This window comes from Hypanus sabinus, chromosome 12 (assembly GCF_030144855.1).
Source record: "Hypanus sabinus isolate sHypSab1 chromosome 12, sHypSab1.hap1, whole genome shotgun sequence".
NCBI classification, from domain to species: Eukaryota; Metazoa; Chordata; class Chondrichthyes; order Myliobatiformes; family Dasyatidae; genus Hypanus; species Hypanus sabinus.
The window spans coordinates 62127683-62152375 of NC_082717.1; the positions used below are offsets into that span (position 1 = coordinate 62127683).

Consider the following 24693-nt stretch of genomic DNA (forward strand, 5'->3'; position numbering starts at 1 on the left):
GTTTTGAGTTCATCATAGATTGTTTCTCTGTTGACTCTGTTGATATTTGTTTTCTCTTTTTACAAAAGAGAACCTCTTCACAAACTTTTCCACCTTTGATAAACAGTACATGTGCCACTAGCAATAATGCTTCATTGTCTCGCACAGTTGACATCCATTTGTATCCCAAATTCTGTTTTTTGCAGCTCTTATTTGATACTCATTGTTTTCACTTACTTCGTCTGTATGATGAGCTATAACACAGGAATTGATTTTAAAATATTGGTATCTATTTTGAGAACGGTGATCACTTCTTATACAGCAGGAATTATTAATCTTTTATTTTCCACACTTTGCTATCATTTTGGTAATGTTACAAGAAGCAATGAGACCACGATCAAAGTCATTTTTAGCTTTCTTGGCAAATGACTTGAGTGCGCAATGTTTTCCAAATGCTTCTTTCATCTTTGGGAGCTGAGTAACACCATAAGTAGCCTATTCAGGGTGTCTTTTACAGAAGTGTTCGTGCAATCTTGATGGTTTTGTTGCTTCATTGCACAGTACAGTATTACAAATAAGACGCATGGGGCATCACTGATCTGGCAGGAACAGAATAAAACCATCCTCAGGGTATGTGATATTGTACTGATGCACTTTCTGTGGTTTCTGATTCTTGGCAGGATTAGAATTCAAGGCTTCACTGCCTTCAGACTCCTAGAGATCACACTGTATGTACTTATCCATCATTAACAGGGCTAAATTAAAATTAACACCAACTGGGAATGTCTGTCGGATGTTGATGACAGCCGTGAATTGATGGAACAATGGTAGAGGCACGCAAAGGAACAGTGAGGTGAAGATGAAAGCAATCACAACAGCAAAAATTACGTTGACAAGGATTCAAACTGGTATCTGAGTGTAAAGGCTAATTTATACTTGTGCATACACCGTAGCCCTGATTTTCACTTCTGTGTTGCTCTATGCCGTAGTGAGCGTGCGTTGGTTTGTGCCAAAACGCTAGTTGGCGGTGGGGTTTTTATTCCACTGTGTTGAGTCTCTTTGTGAGATACATGGACGAAGAAATGCATTTCAAACATTTTCGCATATCGGCAGGTAGATTTGACGATTTGGTTCATCTATTTCGCATCGGTGTACGCACAGCCTACAGACGTGGTGGAGAAGCAATCGGAAATATGTAGGAGGAAGTGCGATGCTACCAAGCAGACCAATCACAGTTGATGCGGTCTGCGTCACCAAGACGCGTGAGTAACTTTTCTGGACAGGTGCACGTCACCCTACGGTGTAGGGTATGTGGTACCTACAGTGTCGATGCGACGCACAAGTATAAATCAGCCTTCAGTGTGGATAGAGCTGGTGTTTGGCAAGCTGCTTTTATACTATTCCAGTTAGCACGGTTAACCAATCACGTAAAGGCTCAGTCCCCAAAGATGGTTCTTGACCACACTTGTGAAGCTGAGGGCGTTTTGAACACCTCGAGGGGTCAGCAGGTTCACTGGCTCTATTTCACCTTTTGATTCCAGCCAGGACTGTATCACTGCACAAGCTGTTTTCTGCAGAGAAAGTTAAGAGGGTTTACCAACAGTTAAATTCCATTAACTCATTTCATGCTGTGAGTCAAGGGGAACTGTTGGGCACCCTGGTTGCTAATTTATGCGTCCCTGATAATGTCTGTTTGGTTGGTGAGGTTGGATGAGATTGCCGAGTTTCAGGCGGGTTGTGACGACGAGTGCTCACCACCTGCAGAGCTACAGTTCTTCCTGCGTTCCAGTGCCTTGTCCTTCTTTTCAGAAATAGTTGATCAGATCTTGTGCCTCATGTTAAGGTGCCGTTAGCTGCTCCCCTCCCCCCCCCCCGACAACTTTTATTTCCCTAGTACCCCCTTAGGACATGTAACCGCCCCCTTGGGTAACTGATTTAAGGTATCATTGTGTTTACTATGACTTCAGTTGCAACACATTTAGTCGTACAGCAAGAAAGCAAGTGTTTGGTAACTCTTTGTAAAGTGGACAATTCTCTCTGCTTGGAACTTGGAAGATGGTGCTTAACACCTTGACCTTTGATATTTAGAATGTGTTCTTTGTGATTAAATATATACACCAGTGTCTTTCCTACAAACTGGAGTTTGAGCTTGCTTCCCCCAAATGATATGTGGGTATTTCTCACCTTCCAGTTTCACAAATGGATAACAGTTTGGGTTTTTATTTATTGTTAGCTTTAGAAGCAAGAATAGGTCATTTTGCCCTACATACTTGTTCTACTAATCAACAAGACTGTGGCTGATCTCTTACAAAAGCAGCACTTATTCTGTCAAAATGCTGGAGGATCTCAGCAGGCCAGCAGCATCTGTGGAAAAGAGTAAACAGTGGACGTTGTGGGCTGAGACCCTTTATCTGGACCCTGCTCTGATTCTAATCTACACCATCACTATGAGACAGGTGTGAAATTACCACTCTTTCTTGGCTTAATCTCTCCATTTAGGATGGATAGCACCGTCCTCCCCTACCTCATCCTCCAAACCCAAATGTCAGTTCAACCAATCTCAGTGGTATTCCCTAAATTGTAAGTATGTATGTCCTAGGGTAGAGTGATCAGACCTGTACGTGGTATTCTAATCCAGGTGCTTTCTCAACAAGGTACCATATAATTCAGCTAAGATCGATTTCTTTTAGTTTCTTCTAATCTTTTCTTTTTTTGTTTTAGGTTTGTCATCTTATTTGGTACTTTCTCAGAGTCTTTAAGTGTCTTACTCTGCAGTTATGCAGAGAAATTCAACACAGATTATAGAACCATATGGACTAAAAGTTTCAATTATCAGTCTGTTTTTTGGTCAACTAATCTTAGCCTGAGTTTTTTAAAACCACGTACAAGAGCCAGGAGGATTAAAGCCAGATCCTTCAATATGATTCTTGTCAGTATCACATGGCTATCATTGCAAAATGATGGGCAATCAGACATGAGCACGATTAGGCCATTTGGCCCATCAAACTCTGCCATTCATTTATGGCCAATTTATTATCCCCCTCAACCATGTTCTCCTGCTTTCTCCCCATAACCTTTGTCCTTATTAATCAAGGACCTATTGTTGTTTTTTTAATATCTGTAATATTTGAGTAATTTTGTAAATATATTTGATTAGACCTTCTTTGCATAAGTATTCATTACGGTTATATATACGAAGTACGTGTGTCATTATGCCACAGCATTATACATATGTGCTTCACTAAAAGTGAAAACTAAGAATGTATACCAGTTATCTCCTGGCTCTGTGTTTTCCTTTCAATTGTTTTTTTTGTTTTGGAGTTACAAAACATAAGAACTATCAACCTCCACTTTAAATATACTCAATGACTTGGCCTCCACAGCTACCTGAGGCATTGAATTCCACAGATTCCCCACCCTATGGCTAAAGAAATTCCTCCTCATCCCCCCATCATAGTTCTATACTCCAGTGAGTACAGGACCAAAGCTTCTCATACATTCACTCTTGCATTCCTGGGATAGTTCCCGTAAACCACCTCTGGATCATATCCAATGCCAGCACATCTCTCCTTGGGTAAGGGATCCACAAATGCTCTCGGTGCTCCAAGTGCAGTCTGACCAATGCCTTGTAAAACATCAGCTTTACATCCTTGATTTTATATTTTTGTCCTCTTGAAATGAACGTTAACATTGCATTAGCCTTTCTTACTACCAACTCAACCTGCAGGTTAACTCTTAAGTAATTCTACACTACAACTTCCAAGTCCTTTGCATCTTTGATTTCTGAATTTGCTCCCCATTTAAAAAATAGTTTACGCCTTTGTTCCTCCTACCAAAGTGCATGGATGTACACTGTATTTCATCTGCCTCTTCTTCACTCGTTCTCCTAATCTGTCCAAGTCTTTCTGCAGATACCCTGCTTCATCAACACTACCTGACCCTCCACCTATTCACAGACTTGGCCACAATGACATCATCCACCTCATTAACATATAAGATGAAAGGTAGTGGGCACACCACTGACCCTGAGGAAAACCAGTCGTTACTGGTGACCAACCAGTAAAGGCCTCCTTTATTCCCTCTCTTTGCCTTGTGTCAGCCAACCAATCTTTTCTTTATGCTTGGATCTTTCCTTTAATACCATGGACTCTTGTTTAGAAGCCTCATGGGCAGCACCTCGTCAAATACCATCTGAAAATCCAAGTAAACAACACCGACTCTGTGTTCTCTATACTGCTTGTTATTCCCTCAAAGAGTTCCAACAAATTTGTCAGACAAGTTTTCCCATGAAGGAAACCATGCTGATTTCAGCCTATTTAATCGTGTGCCTCCAAGTACCCCGAAACCTCATCCTTAATAAGGGACTTCGGAATTTCTCCATTCTGGAAACATTCCAGAATCTTGTGTGTCCTGACGTGTCACTACAATCTATTCAGCTACCTCTTTCAAAACCCTGGTGTGCAGTCTAAGAGGTCTAGGTGCCTGTCTGCCTTCAGACATTTCAGCTTCCGAAGCACCTTCTTAGTAATAGCAACTACACTCACTTCGGTCCCCTGACACTCTTGAATTTCTGGAATATGGCTGGTGTCATCCACAGTGAAGATTAGCTCAAAATACTTAGTGAGTTCATCTTACTTTTTTTTCTTGTTTCTATCTCTGTAGTGTCACTTTCCAGTGGTTGAATGTCCACTGCTGCTCTACTGTTATCCCTGCTCCTGTCCCCATCCAATCAATTTCGCCAGCTCCTCTCTCATACCTTCACTCAACTGTAACAGTGGTACATCAGATTTTAGTTTCTCCTTGTCAAGCTACAGAGTGAATTCTCTCCCAGTCTCCTAAGGGTTCCATTACATTAAGCTCCCTAATAAAATCTAATTCATTACAACACCCAATCCAGAATTGCCTTTTCCCTAGTGGGCTCAAATATGTTGCTGTAAATAGCCACCTCATAGGCATTCTACAAACTCCATTTTGATTTTCCCAGTCTATCTGCATACTGAAATCCCTCATGACCATAGGAACATTGCCCTTTTTACAAGCCTTTCCTATTTCCTGTTGTAATTTTTACCCCACATTATGGCTACTGTAACTCCCATCAGGGCATTTTTATCCTTACAGTTTCTTAATCCTACCCACAAGAGTTCTACATCCTTTGATCCTATGTCATTTTTTTCCAATGGTTTGATTTCATTTTTTTTTATATCAACAAAGCCACCCCACAGTCTCTAACCGCCTGCCTGACCTTTCGATGTGATGTGTATCCTTGGATGTTAGTTCCCAGCTAAAATTATCTTTCAGCCATGACTTAACTGCTCTGCAAGATCATCTGCTTTATTCCATATACTGTGTGCATTCAAATATAACACCTTCAGTCCTGTATTCATCACCCTTTTCAATTCTGTTTTCATGTTACTGGTAGTTAAATTGTTATTCCTTTCTAAAATTTTGTCTTTTTATTTATTCTAGAGACTTATGTAACTCTCATGCACTCTCCTTCCCTTTTACTATGTCCATAATTTTCTAAGCAGTTGTGTGCAACTCTCCCCCGACCATTTACTGTTGAGGTGCTTCTACTCTGCCAGATGTATTCTTGGTTTTCTGTAATATCTGCATGTGCAAGGTATTATTGGATAATTGCCATACTTCAAAGTATTGCCAAGTAAAAGTCCTAAGGGGCGAAAGAGGATTGGAGTTCAGATAGGGCTTTCATTCAACCTGATATAGACCAGTTAGGAAATAATTATAAGAACATCATGTTCTCCAGGGATATGAAATCCATCAACCTTCTAATTAAATGAACAGTCATAATTGTCCACCAGTCACTTTCAGTTGGTAGGTGGAGATTTACTTACAAGTTTTTCCATGGGTTGAGGGTTTCTTAACAGCCAGGCATCTGTTCCAGTCTTTTTGTTCATTTCGATCATGTTTAAATGCCCCTGAATTAGTGATATGAAGCAATAGCTTCAAACACTGCTGTTCACATTTACAGTTAGAAATCAAAGACTGTAGACCCTTTTCCTTGACAGCTGTTGTAGATTACACTAGTGTTTTACCCTGGGGTTTTTAGTCTCGAGTTTTGTAGTTATAATTTTCCATCTAAAACGTGATACCAGAAATGGCAAAAATGCTAACTGCATCCTGTTCCTATTATTCAGCCTTGCCTTTTGCAGCCTTTCATTGGGTTTTAGTTGGGGGTAGGGTGCAGGAAGGGGGAGGTGTTTGTAGTGGATATAGCAAGTGTCAGTTTTGAATTTTTTTTAAATGGCTTTGATGCCAGAAAGTAAAGTTAAATTAGAAAATATTGGCAATTTCCAGCAGTCCAGTCAGCAGCTGAAAGATAGATTTGCATCAGAGTTGATTGAATTTGTTATAATTTTACAACTAGAAGAAAGAACAATATAGTTCAGCTGTTAATTTTTGCCTTGTGACAACCCTTCATTTTGAGAGATCAGATACATATCACATGAAGTAATATACCAACCTAATGTCTATAAGCATGATTCGTATAATAGTGAGTCTTCTGTAGTTTCTCTATAAATTATGCAAGAGTCACACAATACAAAATGACCCAGTGCTATCTGCTTCCTGGGACATAATCTCTATCATTACTTGTACCACATCTGTAAAATGTCATTTAATGCATATGTTAGTAGTACAGAGGTTTTTATTTCAAAAACACTGACACTGGCATAACATGAACAATTGTAAACAATTGAATTATTTTATGTCAAAAAGAGACCAATTGACTCTGCTCTCCTCAACTGATCAATGTGTCATCTCCAGATGACATCAGACACACTGTGTAGGAGAGTGGCCTAGTTCTGTCCTTAAGCATTCTAAGTAGCCACTTTTGATCACCTCTGTAGTCTCTTGGCAGGACCGCTTGTCCAAGAGTGAAACATCGAATCTCCTTGTTTAGGGATCTCCTCATTTGTCTCAGCTGTTTGTACTGCATATTCCTCAGATTGGAGATCCCAGTATGAGCACAAGGAATAGCCCAGGAACCACATAGCTGGTGAGCTGTTGGTTGTGGAGTGTATTGCATTGCAATATGCAAGGAGGAAATTGGTGAGCTTCTGATTCAGTGTCACCATAATGTGTTCTGCTGATGTTACTTGCAAGGCATTCTTTAGACTCTGAGCAAACCTTTCCACCAAGCCACCTGTAGCTGGGTGATACTGTGCAGATGTAGTATGTCTTATTCCTTTCATTTTCAGGAATGACTGAATTTTTCTGCACAAACTGTGGTCCATTGTCCTTGACTAAGTGTTCTGGAACACCAGTCCTTGAGAAGAAGCTCCTCAACACATCAACAACATTTGAGGCTGTAGTGGAGGTGTATGCTATATTGCTTGTTTATTGTTATTTTTCACATTGTAAATCTCAGTCCTGTGTCATTCTCATTGTTATCAAATATTATATCAACAGCCTGCAGATTAGGCAGTCTTTTGAAATTGCAACTTGACATTTTAGCTTTTTCTTTTCCCTGTGCAGTCCAATTACTTTTGACTGCCTGACATGCTCTATGTATGTGTCCTACTTTATTGTATTTTCTGCAAGTATTACATTTAAGCCTGCATTGGTCTAGTATACGTGAGCCTCTGCTACAACAATAACACAATTTGTTTGGCCGGGCAGGATTTTGTTTAGAGGTTGCTATTTAGTTCATACTCACTTTCATTCCTGAATGCAATTCAGTTGTGTCTCTGGATGGGGGTTCCACTGATACAGTGATTTAAACTGCACTTTGAAGTGTGTTGTGCCTCAGTTGTGTATTGTTTTACAATGCATTCTTGAAAGATTCCACAAAATAAATGATCTCTCAGTGCATCATTAAGCCTGTTATTGAACTGGCAATGCTTAAGAAATCTCTCCAGTTCAGCCACATATGCTGAAATGGATTCCCTTTCCTTCTGATTCCACTTATAAAATCATAAAGCATTCTGCAGTCAACAATGGTTTTGGTTCCAAGTGTTCCAGCAATGTTCATTTTGGCTGTTTTTGTTGGAGCAGTTAACCTTCTACTCAAACTGTATGCTCCTCTACCTGTACACTCAGCAAAGCAGTCACTCATTTCTTATTGGCTACTTCATTTGCTTCAAAATATTGTTCAATTTGCTCAGTGTACAATATCCAGTTATCTCCTGTGCAATCTTTCTGATATAGGTAGCCATTTCCACTTTTTAAAAATTTATTATCATCACCGATATGCACTAAAGTATGAATTACATCTGTTTTTTGCCTTTTTAAAACTTGACTGCCCCTTCCAAAAAAAAAGTGCTGTGTTTAAAACTTCTTCGTTGCCACTGTTAAGTTTTGTAATTCCAAAAAATAAAACTAATTGAAAGAAAAACACTGAGCCCAGAATAATGCGTCTACTCTTTGTTTTACTTTTAGAAAGGCACATACTTAAGGCATGGTAGTGTAATGATGTATGCCATCACGAACTTTTTGCATATAACCCATGTGAATTATTTAAACAAAGAATGCTTAATCAAACAATGTGTTTACAATATTACTGAAATATTAAATACACAACAATGAGGAGCCAGTCATTGGCAGAATACAGTTTAGAAGTCTGTGGCTTATTGTGGCTTTCATCCAAGTGGAATAAACAGCCTCCAGACATATTCACTGTGTGCAATTTGCAATATCTTCAAGTCATCTTTTGTTGTTACAAAGATGGAAGGATCCAATCAATAAGTAATGTCCAGGTGCAGGTCAATATTTGAGTGCTTTGTTTCAGGCGAAGGCAACGCAGTAAAACTAGAGTCCCAAATTCATTTGTGATTGCTCTAACAGCCCTTGAACTTTTTGTTTCAATTCCCTCTGGGTTTCTTCCATCAGTGTACAATTTGCATGAGTTGATCTTTGCATAACCGTCAGGCAAATATTATTTCAGGAAATGTATTCACTTAAAATTGCTGTGGAATTCCTTCATGAGGTAATTTCCTTCAGTTGAAGCAGTTGCTCTGACTGTAGGGGCCTAATGTAGGAGCTGCAGATTTCTACATTTAACATACACTCCTCATCATGGGAGCAGAGAATGGAGAGAATACAGTATTTTTATTTTAAAGTAAAATGTTGCTGGTGTGAATACAGAGGATTCAAGTTAATTGGCACACATTGGGGCCAGTAATTTCTGGCCCAATTAGCTGAAATTTCATGGAAATAATTAGAGGTATAAACCATCCAACTGAGTGATAAATTTATGTATTTAAATGGAATACAGAACCAATTAGAACATTATCCATGCCTCTGCAGTATTATAAAACTGCATTAATTCCTAATAGTTATCGATGGATGAATTCATCTGTTGTGATCTTTTGGCTGACTGTAAAAGGAACAAAACAGCACAGACATCGAGTGTAGCCATTGGACTGTTTTCATACAACACTCTTGACAATTGCATCCCCCAATCTTCATTTTCATTGTAACATTCAAGGTACCTTCAAATACATTGTAGTTTTTAACTTGATGAAGTCAACAAAATCACTGCTTTTTGAACACAAGCTCATACAACTGACGCTTTAAAAAAAACTGTCTGCTCTAAGCATGGCGTAACGTGCGTAATGGCCACACAAGTGCATTTATCTGAAACTTCACCAACAGTCTCCTGCCCCAATTAAGCAACACAGTGTCCCAAATAATCAAAAGGAATCCTGGCTACTTTCTCAATTAGTTTTTATTGTTTAAGAGTTGTCCCAAATAAGCAACTTCCCATTCAGCGGGAAGTCCAGCATAGATTCTATCTGGATTATTTGATCTAATGAAGTAAGCAGTTTTATTGTTAAATTCCAAGGAAATAATTTCTGTATTTGGGCATAGACCCTTTCTGTTATGAATAGAATTGCTAGAATATATAGATAATGGAATAGGTAGCATAGGTTTGTATTTATGACTTAGTGAAGAACATGGCTGTATGCACAGTGGCACCATTAACAAAGATAGTCTGTTAGCAAGCACCTTTTAATTGTGTTTGCTAATTATCATTTGTTTATGAGAAACCACTTCCACATTTCTTTCTACCAAAACCAGGGTTTTCCGTAGGGCAATGCTTTTTTAATTAAACAACTAGCTTTGTAATAAGGGAAATAGCAAAACCTACTCTTAAAAATGAAAAGTAACAAGTTATTGCAAATTTTGAACCTTTTTAAAAAAGTACTTGTCCTTTGTATCATTGAAAATCGTTTCTTTTGAGAAACCTCTTAATTTATGTAAATTCTCATCACAGTGTAAATGACGTGAGTATTTCTTGTGCTTAAATTGATTCAGGCAGCGTAATGCTCACTCCTGGTGACAAGTTGAAATGTGTTTAAATTAGCACTAACATTTGTGAATACAGACCATTAACTTTTTGTTTGGTGGAACCCCAGCAGAATGTGTGGCTTTTGCATTTTTGTTCATTAAGACAAAACTGTTCGCTCACTTACTGAGAAGCACCTGCTATTCTCTTCTAATGACTTTTTAATTGGCCATTGAATAATTGGTCATTAGAATGCTGGGCAGATGCATGAAATTTGTATTTGTGACGCACCCTTCTTTAATTTTCTTTCCAGTTTCTCCCTTTTGAAGGGCTCTTTTGTAAGTGGCAGCATAGCAGACTATTTGCATCTCTTGCCTTAATTGAAATAGCCTGATGCTTGCTGCTGCTTGGTGCCAAATGCCAAGCAGCTGTGGGCAATGATTATCTTACAATGATGTGCATACATTGTTCTATCAATAGGTAGGTCTCACTCTAGTTGTATTGCAAGGAAAAAGGGAAAGCAACACTGGTACTATTTTTAACTGGTTAACTCATTCCCTTGAGCTGATCTGGGAAGAAATTTCCTGTTTGTCATTAGTACAGGAGAATTTTAATTACTGTGCACCTGATCAGCGTGTACAGGCTGGACAGATACTTGGCAAAGTGAAAACACGCTAGGGCAACAGACAGAGTTCCTTCCAACATTTTCAATATGATAGTTAAAAAATATTTAATACAGTTTGAGGCTAAATGGTTCCTCTTTTGGATGTGAAAACCCTGAGTGCTGAATGTTTTTGTTTGTAGTAAGAATTTTCCTGTAATATCGGTACTCTCTTGAATAGCTAAGAGGTTTAAGATTTTGGAAATTTAACCTCCAAACACAGAGCCCTTACAGGAAGTCTAACATATTTAAAATGGCTATTTAATTAAAACAATGGGAGAGTATAGATTTTGCCAGGAAAGTAAGTTGTGAGTTTGAATAACGATTTCACCAAGTATTTGAATATTTTGTTCATCAAAGCACCAGTGGGAGATGAAAGTGTTTCTGTGGTGTGAACAACTTTTGATTCAGCAGTTAGCGTTGGGAATGAGGTATGTTTAAAATGCTCTTCAAATATTTGAATATCATTTTCTTTTATTTGGCAGGCAATTTGTGAGGGTTGTTATTGCAGATGTCTTTTCCAAATGTGCACCACTCAGTTTTTTTTGAATTGCTACACAGATGGATGATTTTGGCATCTAGAAACACCATGCTCTCAACTTAACAGTGTGGTTACACACTCGTAATGTCCCAGCTTGTGGCTGGACAGACAAATTCCCATCTTTTTGTGCAATTCTTCTTTCACTTCACAAAAAAAATAGTGGATTCTTGTTAATTGGGATTCATCAGAACTAGTACATTTTGACCCAATTAAACGGCTGCCCCAGTGAGCCAAAGTTTTAGTGTGTGAAACTGTCAGGAGTTAGCTTACTGCCTATTTCTCGGCAACATCAGTGACAAAAAGTAATCTTTTTTTTAACACAGACACACATAACTGACATTATTTTAAAAACTGTTCGCTCATTGACGCTCTTTAATGGCCACTTTAATGTGACTGATGCAAGTTAGAAACTGTTCAGCAACATTGTCCTGCCCCAAGTAAGCGAAAGGAATCCTGACAATTTTCTCGATTTGTTTTTGTTACGTGTTGTCCCTAATAAGTCGCCACAATTAACCAATGGCCTAATTGACCACAATCCACTGTATATATTCAATGTATTACCTAGTGAAGGTAGGTTTGAAGATTATTGTCATACAATTCCATGTGATGCTTCCCACTTTGTATGTTGAAGTATCAAGTGAATAGCTCTTGGAGGTTCAATTATCGACACCTCTAACTTAAAAGTGGCTTTCTGGTACATCAACTTTAATCATAAATGAGCTTGTTTCATATGGGTAGAAACAAATATTCATAAACATGATTTCCTTTAGATATGGAGAACTTAAGTCATGTTGAATAGAGTGATTATTGTTGGTAAAAAGAAACTTGTTCTTTTGTTTTTGGGGAGTCTTTGAATAAACTTCAAGGAGTGATGGCTATCATAGCTGTGGAAACTTGCAATGTGAAAACTGGTGATGTCGCTGTGCATTTAAAAAGAGCTTTCTGTATAATGCCATGTGCAAGTGCTTTTCTGATGTGTATTCGGAATAAATACACATGTTAGCAGTGCACAATTCTGAATTTTAGACCAATATATTCGAAGCAATTATTTCCTCAAATCCTGAGAGATTAATTTGAGTTTTTTCCGCAACCTTCTTCCTTGACGTTAGAAGCATGGTAATATCTCCCTCAGAATGCATGGGATATGTAAACATTTACCAGCCCAGGTGAAGGCAAAACATCGACTGTCCATTTCTCCCACAGATGCTGCCTGACCTGCTGTGTTGCTGCAGATTTCAGCATCTGCTGTCTCATTTGTCTCCAGCTATGTGAATATTCTTTACTTCTCAGTGTGATGACCAGACTTCTATCAGTGTATCTGTAAGTTTATGTTCTCCTTTTGAGCTCGCTTTGTATAGGGCAAAGCAGCAACAAAGCTTTAGGTAGGAAATCCTAACAGCTGACTCTAGTTTCCAGTTGGCAGCCAGTAAATGCAGCAACAATTGCTAACAGACAAGTTCTCTTCATTTGGATGAGAAGAATTGATCAGACAGACAGACATACTTTATTGATCTTGAGGGAAATTGGGTTTCATTACAGCCGCATCAACCAAGAATAGTGAAGAAATACAGCAATATAAAACCACAAATAATTAAATAATAAGTTAATCATGCCAAGTGGAAATAAGTCCAGGACCAGCCTATTGGCTCAGGGTGTCTGACACTCCGAGGGAGGAGTTGTAAAGTTTGATGGCCACAGGCAGGAATGACTTCCTATGACACTCAGTGTTGTATCTCGGTGGAATGAGTCTCTGGCTGAATGTACTCCTGTGCCTAACCAGTACATTATGGAGTGGATGGCAGTCATTCTCCAAGATGGCATGCAACTTGGACAGCATCCTCTTTTCAGACACCCCCGTCAGAGAGTCCAGTTCCACCCTCACAACATCACTGGCCTTACGAATGAGTTTGTTGATTCTGTTGGTGTCTGCTACCCTCAGCCTGCTGCCCCAGCACACAACAGCAAACATGATAGCACTGGCCACCACAGCCTCGTAGAACATTGTCCGGCAGATGTTAAAGGACGTCGGTCTCCTCAGGAAATAGAGACGGCTCTGACCCTTCTTGTAGACAGCCTCAGTGTTCTTTGACCAGTCCAGTTTATTGTCCATTCGTATCCCCAGGTATTTGTAATCCTCCACCATGTCCACACGGACCCCTTGGATGGAAACAGGGGTCACCGGTGCCTTAGCCCTCCTCAGGTCCACCAGCAGCAACTTAGTATTGCAGTATAATTAAACAATTTTAATGAAACTGGGTTCAGATTCTGCTCAGATTCAGATTTATTTCTCACGTACACGTGGACATGTGACACATACAGTGAATTCGGACAAGGATGTGCTGTGGCAGTTCACCAGTGTTATCACACATGGTTGTAAATATAATACTTTTACCTGATGCCCTATGAAATGTGGATCCTCAGTACTCGAGACAATGTGGCTGGCAGTTTGAAAACCCAATTTCAAATGCAGGTGACAATTATAAACATGAGTTTCTGCAGATGCTGGAATGACAATTGTAGATGACAGTTGCTGCTTTTTACCAAATTTGACTTCATATAAAGTTTCTTGATTTTTTTTTGTTAATCTTTTGTTCTCAGCCTGGTACTTCTGTGTATCTGCAGCTTTACAGGTAATAAATTAACAGTAAACAAAGTAATGCTTAGTAAGACCCAAATATTGCAGTATAATTAAACAAGTTTAATAAAACTGGGTTCAGATTCTGCTCAGATTCAGATTTATTTCTCACGTACACGTGGACATGTGACACATACAGTGAATTCTGCCAAGGATGCGCTGTGGCAGTCCGTCAGTGTTATCACACATGCTGACGCCAATATAGCATGCTCTCAATACTCGGCAGAACAGCGCAGAACGCAACAAAACAGACACAATAAGAGCAAATCGGATTCAAATTCCAGATTTATGATCAATCTTCAGTATTGATCCCGGACTAGACAATGATGGGAACTCGAACTCCAGGACTCCTCACATGGGCATTTAATCCCGGGATCCCCTGATCTGAGAGAGCCCGACACCCACTTATGTCCTTTGTCACACTTCCACGTCTGGTCCTTGATCGCCGAGTGGATGCCAAGATGTTCACTGTCTGCATGTTCAGATCACTGTACCATGTGTGGAGCAGAGGCCTGATTTCTAACTGCTCCACATCCCTCTAATCTAACCAATAATTCCCCACATCCATATCCCTAAGCCAGGACCTGACCCCCAACTCCCCCTCTCTGTCCCCAGAACCATCCCTACAAACTTAAAAACCTAACTCAACCTGAGACACGATCTCAAGCAGATCTGCAGCTAGGCGACATCTTGACTGGAAGAGTCTCAGAAAGCATTTGAATCATTGAGCAGTGTAAGATTGAAGAGCATGCCTGTAAGCAAAGTTGCTCCATCATGAAGGCATTTTATGCACAAACTCATTGAAATGTAAGAAGTTAAATATGACACTGGACCAGTTTGGAAACTTTATGCAGAGACATTAATGCAACTATTCATTATGCAGTTCAGATAGACTTGCTATTTTTTTTACCAGCTTTGAAAGAGTAAATGTGAAAAGGAAGAACATTTATGTTTATTGTAACTGCCAAACTGGTAATTGAGATTTTGTGTCTCAAGTGTACTGCTACAGTTAGGAATATTGGGTAGTGGAGTTATGTTGCAATTCAAGGCACAATTCAACATTTAGCCATAATGGGGGAAGACTTGTGTGGTTGGTTAAATAATGTCAGTGCCGTAAAATGGGAGAATCGTGACAGAGCCAAATAAGACTCAGGTGTGTTTGCTTTTCATTATGGATAAATCACTGTATATGAAGAGGTGGATTATTCCATTGTGAAGAGGCAAATTACTGTGAGGTCCATAGCAATAAAGTACTGAAGGCATGCCCTTGTCTCCCACCACTCCATTCCATTCTCCTCAAAACACTATACTGCCCTCCTGAGTCTGCACATCCTCCTCCCGAACTCAGATGAAAGGTGCCCGCCCACTCTGAATTGTCCTACTGTTTAAATCCCTTGGTGGAGCAGATAAAAACCTCGACATCTGGGTCACTTCAGGCATTACCCTCAGCTTTCCTGTCTTTAACTCCAATTTCTCAAGGGCTTTCATTTTTTCTGAGTATCAATTAATGTTGATTCCTTCAGTGCCTTATTTGAACTAGATGTAGAATATGTATAATTTATAAATATTTTGCCATGTAGTAATTATAAGTTGTCATAGAAAAGTAAAGGGTGGAATCATTACTTATAAAATTTCTTAAAACCTTGGAAATATTTTGAATTTGAGAAATCTCATTTCTCAATGAATTTGAGTTCTCATGAATTTGAGAATGAGCCCTTCTTCTGTCTGAGAAAACAAATATGATTTCTGATGATTAGTTTAGGCTGTGACATTTGGGCAACCAGCAGTCTTAGCCCCAGTTGGTGTAACATAATGTGAAGTCAACAACCTAGCAGTTTAAGGAAAGTAAGTAATTTGATGCATTGATGACCTGTTCTCCACTCTTCTGTTGAGGTTGTAGATTGTGGTCAAGTGAATGGCCCAGATTTTGCAGGGAAGCTCTGACTCTTGCAGGTGTATCTGACCTTTCTCCACTTTAGTGCTGCCTATTTCTGGTGTTCTAATTGGAATGCAATAATATTGCTGGGTCCATATCTTCCCCCCAGAAAACTCTGTCGGGTTAGAGCTGGTTCAAGAACAGATTATATACAGTAATCAGTATATTCAGTTATAGTATTCAGTCGACTTCAGATTGCCAGAAAGATGTGGTGTTTTGTGACCATCTTTGGCCACTTTATTAGGTACCTCCTGTACCTAATAAGGCAGCCACTGAGTGTATTTCTGTGTGTTTGTGGTCTTTTGCTGCTGTAGCCCATCCAATTCAGGGTTCAATGTGTTGCACATTCAGAGATGGTCTTCGTTTGTGATGTGTGGTTATTTGAGTTACTGTTGTCTTTCTGTCAGATTGAACCAGTCTGCGCATTGTCTTCTGCCCTCTCTCCTCAAGGTGTTTTCACCCACTTAACTGCTGCTCACTGGATTGTTTTTTGTTTTTCCACACCATTCTCTGTAAACTCTAAAGACAGTTGTGCATGAAAATCCCAGGTGATCAGCAGTTTCTGAGAGTCTCAAATCATCCTGTCTGGCACCAACAATCATTCTGTGGTCAAAGTCACTTAAATCACACTTCTTCTCCATTCTGATGTTTGTTCTGAATACCTGATCTATTGACCATGCCTCCGTGCCTTGATGCGTTGAGCTGCTGCCACACGATTGGCTGATTAAAGCAGATGAACCTAATAAAGTGGCCACTGAGTGAATCTGTGGTACACAGCTTAGCCCATTGTCAATCCCAACTCTCTCAATTTTCATGAAGATTCTCCCCTCCATGCTCCACTGCCCAGTAGATTATAGAATCTTAGCTGCCTGATTCACTGGCAGGATTAAAAGCTTTTCTTCTGTTTTGTCCATTCGCTCGTATCCAGGTTTAAAAGCAACAATTTCATATCCATATTTTATTGTACAGCAGAATTATATGCAGGCACTTGTAGCCGTTGTTTCAGGTGTCTGATTTTTTTTAAACATTTGTTATTTTCACTACAAGGAGGTGACCTTAAGTGGTTCGTTTAACTTTACACCAAATAGGTTTGAGTTGAATATTGAATTGCAAATTGTTCAGATTTGCTCTGTTGGTCATCATCCATGTAAGCTAGAGGTACTTGCAAGAATTCTTTGTAAATATTGCATTGCAGCATCGAATGCAATTATTTTAATGCCTTTTGTAATTGCAAGAGCTAGAAGGCAGAATAAACCCTCACAATTGTTTGAAATAATAGCCAAATCAAAAGACCAAAGAGAAGCCCTCAAGATCCAGCTTAATTTTTGAATGATATTCCTAAGCAGTGATGAATTTGTATTTTAATATGGGCCAATTTGACTAGCTATAAAGATGTCACTGAAAGATATTCATGACGTTTGTGATCTTTCCAACACTGATCCTGAAACCGATGTGGCTCAAAATTCAATTCGCGTTTTTGAGGAAGTTGCATAGGTTATCCAGTTGACAATTTGTACCTCGATTTTCATTGGCTTGCATTTGCTAAGTGAAGTCATGAATCTCCTCGGGAGTCTTCTGACAGGTGGCAAAACAGAATATCGTTTGCCATCTGGCAGAGCACTCAAATTAATGTCACTTATACAGAGGGGCATAGGTAAGGGTCCTTTTCTCAGGGTTGGAAAATCAAGCGCTAGGAGGCATCGATGAAGTGAGAGGGGAGAGATTTATTTGTAACAAGTGGGGCAGAATGTTCATGAAGATGGTAATCGATATATGGAACAAGTTGCCAGAGGGAATGAATCAAGCAGGTACATTCACACCAGTTAAAAGACTCTTGGTCAGATATGTTAATAGGAAAGATTGAAATGGATGTGGGTCAAACGCAGGCAAGTGGGACTAATTTAGATGAGAATTTTGGTTGGCATGGAGCAGTTTGGCCTAAGAACCTGTTTCTGTGCTGTATTACTCTGACTCAATTTTCCTGTCCATGGCATCGGACACATCCAAAATTCATTAAATGTAATTAAGATAAATATACAAAGCATCATGCTAAGCAAATAGGGTGAATTTATTGCCTTGTTTTGCTGGCTGCGATCTATTTCTGTACTTTCATCTCTCGTCAGCTGAGAATAGGTTGGTTCTTGAATAGTAACTGCGAACTGAGGAGTGTGTTTTATTTCAGTTGCCTAAAATGTGAAGAGTTTCTGAAGTTCAGTAGTTAAATTCCGAGGATAATGGCTTATGTTTGTATGCTTTGCTGTTTTAAAATAGAAGTGTTTAGAGTAAAGTTGCTGAAACACTGAAAACTGAACATAATCTACTTCATTTGCATGCTGAGAGTTGAATACAATTAAATGCTTATTGCCATTGCTTAGGAAAGGGGAGATTAATGCATCTACTTTATTCACCTCATCCGAAGGAAGACCACACTTGCGATATTTCTGGAGTGTGGTACTTCACCCTTGCACAGTGTGAGAATAAGATGTGCAAATTCTCCCTGAGCCTGGTTATGAGAATCATTGGTAGACACTGGTATGGGGTATTTAATCATTTCTCATGATAAAGAGTGTAAATTGATAATAAAATCTCATATAAGAAAAATAGATTATATGTTTGTTATTCATTCAGATGTTAGTTAATATTAAAATCACTTCATGTTGATATCAAGGCATGAGCATATATTGCAGAAATGGGTATCTCTATTGGACACAGGAATTTGATGCTCCACAACTTGGATGGATCCAGACTATGTCCTCTTCTCACTCCTGCCACCAGGTAGAAGATACAGAAACCTTAGGTCCCACACCAGAGGGTAAGGAGCAGTTATACCCTATGCCCATCAGGCTCTTGAACGGACATGGATTTTCAAGATGGTGCCAGCGAGCAATTCAACCAACAGTGACTCTCTGCAGACATTTCGGGAAGCTGCTACGTTCACTACTTGTGCTTTCAGGTATGGTTCTCAAGCTGCGTGCGACTGGAGCCTGTAATGAACATTTTGATGGACTGATTGAGCGATGTGGTGCTTTGCTGTCTCTGAAGAAATCCAGAGTGTGCAGCCTGAAGACATTGCTTCCCTCCATTTGAAGCATTAAAGGTGTGAGCCCATTATCAACTCCATTGCTTTTCTCCAATTGAGGTGTCATGCAAGGTTGCTGCTTACAAGGATGAAAATGGAGGACAGGCAAGTGCTTGGCACAATCTGCCAGCATTTGATCAGTCTTCTTCTCCCTATCGTTAGCTGCTGCCGAACGAAAGTGCAGGGGTCTTGGGATCCACGTTGCAAGGATTGATCGGAGAGGCTGGGGACTTTGGAGTTCATGTTGCATGTGTTCCTGGATTCTGGCTACATTTTTTTTGCTATTTTTGAGTGGCTTGATTGGGGCTAACGATGCAGTCTGAGGTGCTTCAGTGAAGAATGCTTTGCTTTCCGGCCTGCAGTGGGCTAGCAGTGCAACAGTAAACTGAGCTGAATACTTCTGGTTTGATGTTTGATATTCCATGTGCTGTGGGCTTGCTTTTTGTCTTTTGTGCCATTTGTTCTTTTTTAGCGCGTTGGGTGTTTGATATTTTTTTGAATGGGTTCCACAGTGTTTCCTTGTTCTGTGGCTGCCTGCAAGAAGACTTATTCAGAGTTCTATATGTACTTCTTAACAACAAATGTACCTTGAATCTTTAACTTCACTCTGAACTGATTTTACGATTTGCAGACTCACTTATAAATCATGTTCTCGGTACTATATTTATTTGCACAGTTTCTCTCCATTTCCATATTTGGTGTGTTGGTCTTCATTTATGTGTAGTTCTTCGTAAAATTCTTTTGTATTTTGTTTTTCCCCTGTAAATGCTTGCAAGCAAATGAAAGTCAAGATAGTGTAAACATGTGTATGTGCCTCGATAATTTACTATGAGCTTTCAACTTTGAACAAACAGTGTCTCAAGGTTTTTATTTATATTACATGTGTTACAGTTCAAAAAGTGAAACAATTGCGGATGCTGAAATATAAAGTAAGAATAGAAAAAGGTCAGATGTGAATCCTTCCGGTAAAAGCTTGTACTTGCAGGTGTTTTGTCTAGTGGTTGTTAAGTATAAGGGCTGATCTTTAGCAAAAAAATTGATTATGAGTTGGAGCTTGACTCCAAATATTCACATGCACATTTGCTCCCAAAACAGTGCAGGTTTCCAATCAAGATTGGAGTGAACTTAGTTCTGGAGTAAAAAAATATAGACATTGAATAGTTTCCCATTTGTCCTGTAGATTATCTCCACTAGGAAGCCAATTGGAGATGAAAATGTGCAAAACTGGGAGTTATAAGAAAGGAGCACGTGAATAGACAGAAGCAAGGTAGTGCTAGGATTTGAGATAGACAGGAATTGGGAAAGAGGAGGCATTTGAAAACCAGGATGAGGTTTTTTTAAATGGCCTTAAATGGGAGCCAGAGTAGAGCTGCAAGAATGAGTAGATGGTAGATGGTCAGTGCCTTTTAGGACATGGAAAACAGAATGTTAGATGAGAGAATAGAACAGGGAAGTCCTCAAGATGTGCTTCAGAGCTGTAAGTACTAGAAGCAGCAATAAATGAATGGGGAAAGTGCCACATTTACGCTTGTTAGCCTAAGTTTCAGAAGTGGGTTTATGGAGTGGTGTAAATTGGGGAATGTTATAGAGCTGAAAGTAACTTTGGCATGGCTATGTGGTTAAAAGCTCACTTCAAAGAGTAATACAAGTTTCTCAGAGCATGGGGTCATTCTGGCAGCTTGGAATGAATTTTTTGATGGAGAAACAGAATAATGAGTTTGATTTTCCTTGTGTTGATATTCCATGTGCTGTCTGCTTGCTTTTTGTCTTTTGTGCGATTTGTTCTTTTTTAGCGCATTGGGTGTTTGATATTTTTTTGAATGGGTTCCACGGTGTTTCCTTGTTCTGTGGCTGCCTGCAGGAAGAATGGTGGAACTTTATCTTTCTCCTTTGAATAAAGTATATGGTTTAGAAAAAAATGAGGAGGCTCAGATGTAAATGATGTGGCAGAGTTGGATATTGTCCATTTGAGGAAATAGATGCTGTGCTTTCTTCTAAAGAAGGGCAAAATAGAGGTTGTTACTGTAGGCTAAAGGTCATGAAGTGGGAAGGGGAATTGGGTGAATGTTGAGATCAACTGTGCCAAATGCTGCAGAAAGGTTGAGAATATAGAATATCAGTTGGAAATTTATTTTTATATTCTTGCTGAGGAGTTTGCTTGAACAGGCTGAAATGTTGAATTCCAGTAAATAAAATTATGGACTTTGGTAAACAAATGACATTCAAGTATTCTGGAGAAGAAAATACTAGATGGGCAACATGATAAAGATTTACAAACATAGAAAAATACGGATTTTGCCTTCAGATAAGCAGTGATGAATTTGAAGGAGATGGGGAGACCTATTAGCAAGATGACACAGTGATACAACAACCCTGGGTTTCATGCAGATCTCTCGTGCTGCCTGTGTGGAGTTTGCATGTTTACAATGTAGCTCAGGTTACCTCCCACCTCATAAGAACATGCTGGTCATTAATTGACCGGTGTAAATTGCCTTGAGTGCTGATGGGTGGTAGGAGAGTTGAGTAAGAAAGGAAATAAGTGAGGGATCAGAACTGCTGTGTGTCAATGAGTGCTGCCCCCTATGTTATTAGGCAATATTTAAATATGAAAACAGCACACTGGGCATTGAGTAGCCTAAACAGGAAGGATCTAATCAGCAGTTTGTGCAGTGCCGTAGGAGAAATGTACAACAGGAAGAGAAATGTGGAAAGGGTTTGACAGAGAGTTGCCGAAGGGCAGAGTCACCAGTGGTGGTTTGTAGGAAAGAAGAATCTGCCCTTTGGTAAATTTGATTTGAACAACATTTTACAACGTCCATTTTATGATAAGGATTATGTAAGCAATGCTGCTTTTATTGGTAACTATGATATGGAATTAATGGACTGAGGAAAGCGTTGCAGATTTTCAGTGCCATGCTTTCTTGCGCACATAGCTTAATCAGTTGTTAGCATTCGTTGGGTACTAATTCTAATCCAGCTCCCCGCTCCCCCCACCCCTCATGTTTTCATGTTTGGAAATATCAAGCCATGAATTCAGTTGTTTGGTTTTAAATATAATCAACAGTTTTGAAATTTTCCTTGACTGCATCAAAATTTCCTATTCTGAAAGGAAGAAGTGATAAAGATTAGTTTTGAATTATTTCAAAATAAACATTAAATGGAGCTCCCTAACTCCAGTTGCTGTATTTAATATTATTTACAAGAAAAAGAGCAAATTTTATTAACCTTAAACAATATGTTATGATCCCCCTAAACAGAAAATGCTAATGAGTAACACTGAATCTGCTTTCAGGATCTTATTCTGATATCCTAGCTGGGTATCTCAGTGGGAAGCGGCTTCTAAAATAAAAGGTAACCAAGCTCTTCATGGATAAAAGGTCTATGTGGTGTTTGCTCTCCATTCACCCCATGACTGAAAACTCAGAGTTAAATCTGTTTATTAATTCAGTCATTATCTGCAGCTTAAATTCAATGCTACTCCCCAAGTGCACCTAATTCCCTGGTTGTGTTATTCATTATTCAGCAATGAAAAATTCTGAACCATTGCTTGATGCACGTGACAGTTCTATATTAGATATACACATAATTAAACTAAACACAGAAGTTGGATTCTCGATGCAGCGAATGATTAACGGTTACTTTTGAAGGAAATTCTGGCACATTTTGGAAGGGTTGTATTTAATTGAAGTGCAGCAAAATAGCTGGCTGTCAGGTCACGTCAATATCATCGGCTGAAACATGGCTTACCAATTACTTAGTATAGCCAGGTGCTGAAGAATTCAAATCATTTGTACCTCTTCTGCTCTCCAGACTCATTCCACACCCTAGCTTATGCTGGATTACAGTTCTGCAGGAATTATCCATTCATTAGTTCCTCTCCCAGTGCCTCCTTTGGAAACCTAAACAGGGTGTCACCATAATTTTCAAGCCACATCTTGTCTTCAACTATGTGCATTCTGGAGTTTTACCTCTGAAAACCTGATGATGCCAATTAGGCATTTTATGTGAAAGCTAACGACTATAAATTTTGTAGCAGTCCGCAGCAAAATTTGGGTTTCAATTCTATTGCTTCTGAATCCAGGTAAACAGCAGATTCATAGTTTCTATACTTGTTAAGGAGAGATCCCACTTGAAACCTCCTTTCATCCTGATTTCAGTTCCAACCTGCACACGCATGCAGACTGCAAACCACCAGTAGGGTGGTGTCAACAGATTTATGTGAATTTTCTTCATCAAATGCCATAGGTGTGTAAATGCATGCCCTAAGCAAAAGAAAAATTTAAACTCATGAAGATACTGTCATATTCCCTTCAGGTTGTGAGCATTGTGATAAGCCATTAGGAAAATATGTAAAGGAATATTTTTTTATTTCTTTTAAATCTTTATTTCTGGTGATTTCTTAATTTTTATTTTGTTATTGATATGATATTTTGCTATGGTTTAAAGGTCGATACGCTCATGAATTGTTCATTTTGCTTGACAACTTGTAGCATGTTTTAACACTGGTCAATGGTACTAGCTTCTGCCCTTTATTTCGAATGTACCTTGTTAAATGAGCAATGTGCAAGCAGGTGCATCTGACTATCACTGGGATAGTTCTGGCAGCAAGTAAGTGACATAAAGTTCTATTAAATTAAATTGTAAACTTTTTCCACTTGTACCATTCAAGTGATTAAGTATAAACCATAAATAATGATTGAATAATTGTGTAATAATCTGATGGAATCTATTCATTCAGAAAAATGCTTTGGTCTACAGCTCTTGTTCTGTTTCTGCTTACACCAGTGACTTGGCGAACTCGGGAATGAAGTGGAACGGTTGCCTATGTATTGCATTGCCCAAGAATTTTAAATACATGAGGTTTGTTTTGCACTGCAGAATTGGGATATAAGTGGGTTATAATTTACTGGGATTCGCGCATTAGAACCAATTCATTTACTGAAACTGTGGGGAACAGAAATACAAACTATAGTTCCAACCCAAATCAAATTTACTGTGATTTCTGATTTCCTGAACTTGTGGCACAGTTCAAACATCAACAATGCAAACAGCCCTGGTTAATGTATTCAAATTCACAGGCAGATTCATAAATTGGAAATGAAATCAATGAGCTAATTTAAAATATTAAAGCTATGTCATTGTTTGTTGGGGCTATTACAAGGTGCTTGCATGCAGCACCAATGAAAATTGAGCATTAAGAATATACCAGAAGGGACAGCATTTTTGGGGCCAGGATTGATGCACCTATGGTGTCACTAGTGGTCTTGGACCACAATTTGAACACATTGCATGAGCTACACCTGTTCATTTGGCATCACAAATCAACTTCCCCTTGGGCCTGTATGTGTCTTTGGAGGCTCCAGCAGTGGCTTCTTGTGTCGATCCAGTGCTTGAGCCTTCTGGACTTTGCAGTGGAGCTATAGTGTTGTTCAAGGCACTTGCAATGAAGTAACTTTAAAAAAAGGAGCCAAAAACCAGCACTGCAGTTGTAATAATAATAATCCAGAAAAATAGTAATATGATACAGTACCTGGTTTTCATAAGTGTTATGTCCTTTGGAGATCCATGCAAGCAGTTGAAAGACTCATGATTTTTAGACAAAATGCTCAAGCTAGT

General features: G+C 39.1%; 1 protein-coding gene across 5 annotated transcripts in view; it reads left to right on the plus strand.

The window, feature by feature from the left end:
- LOC132402935 (rho guanine nucleotide exchange factor TIAM2) overlaps positions 1 to 24693 on the plus strand; it is a 263572-nt gene that overhangs the window by 74124 nt on the left and 164755 nt on the right. The window lies entirely within an intron of this gene.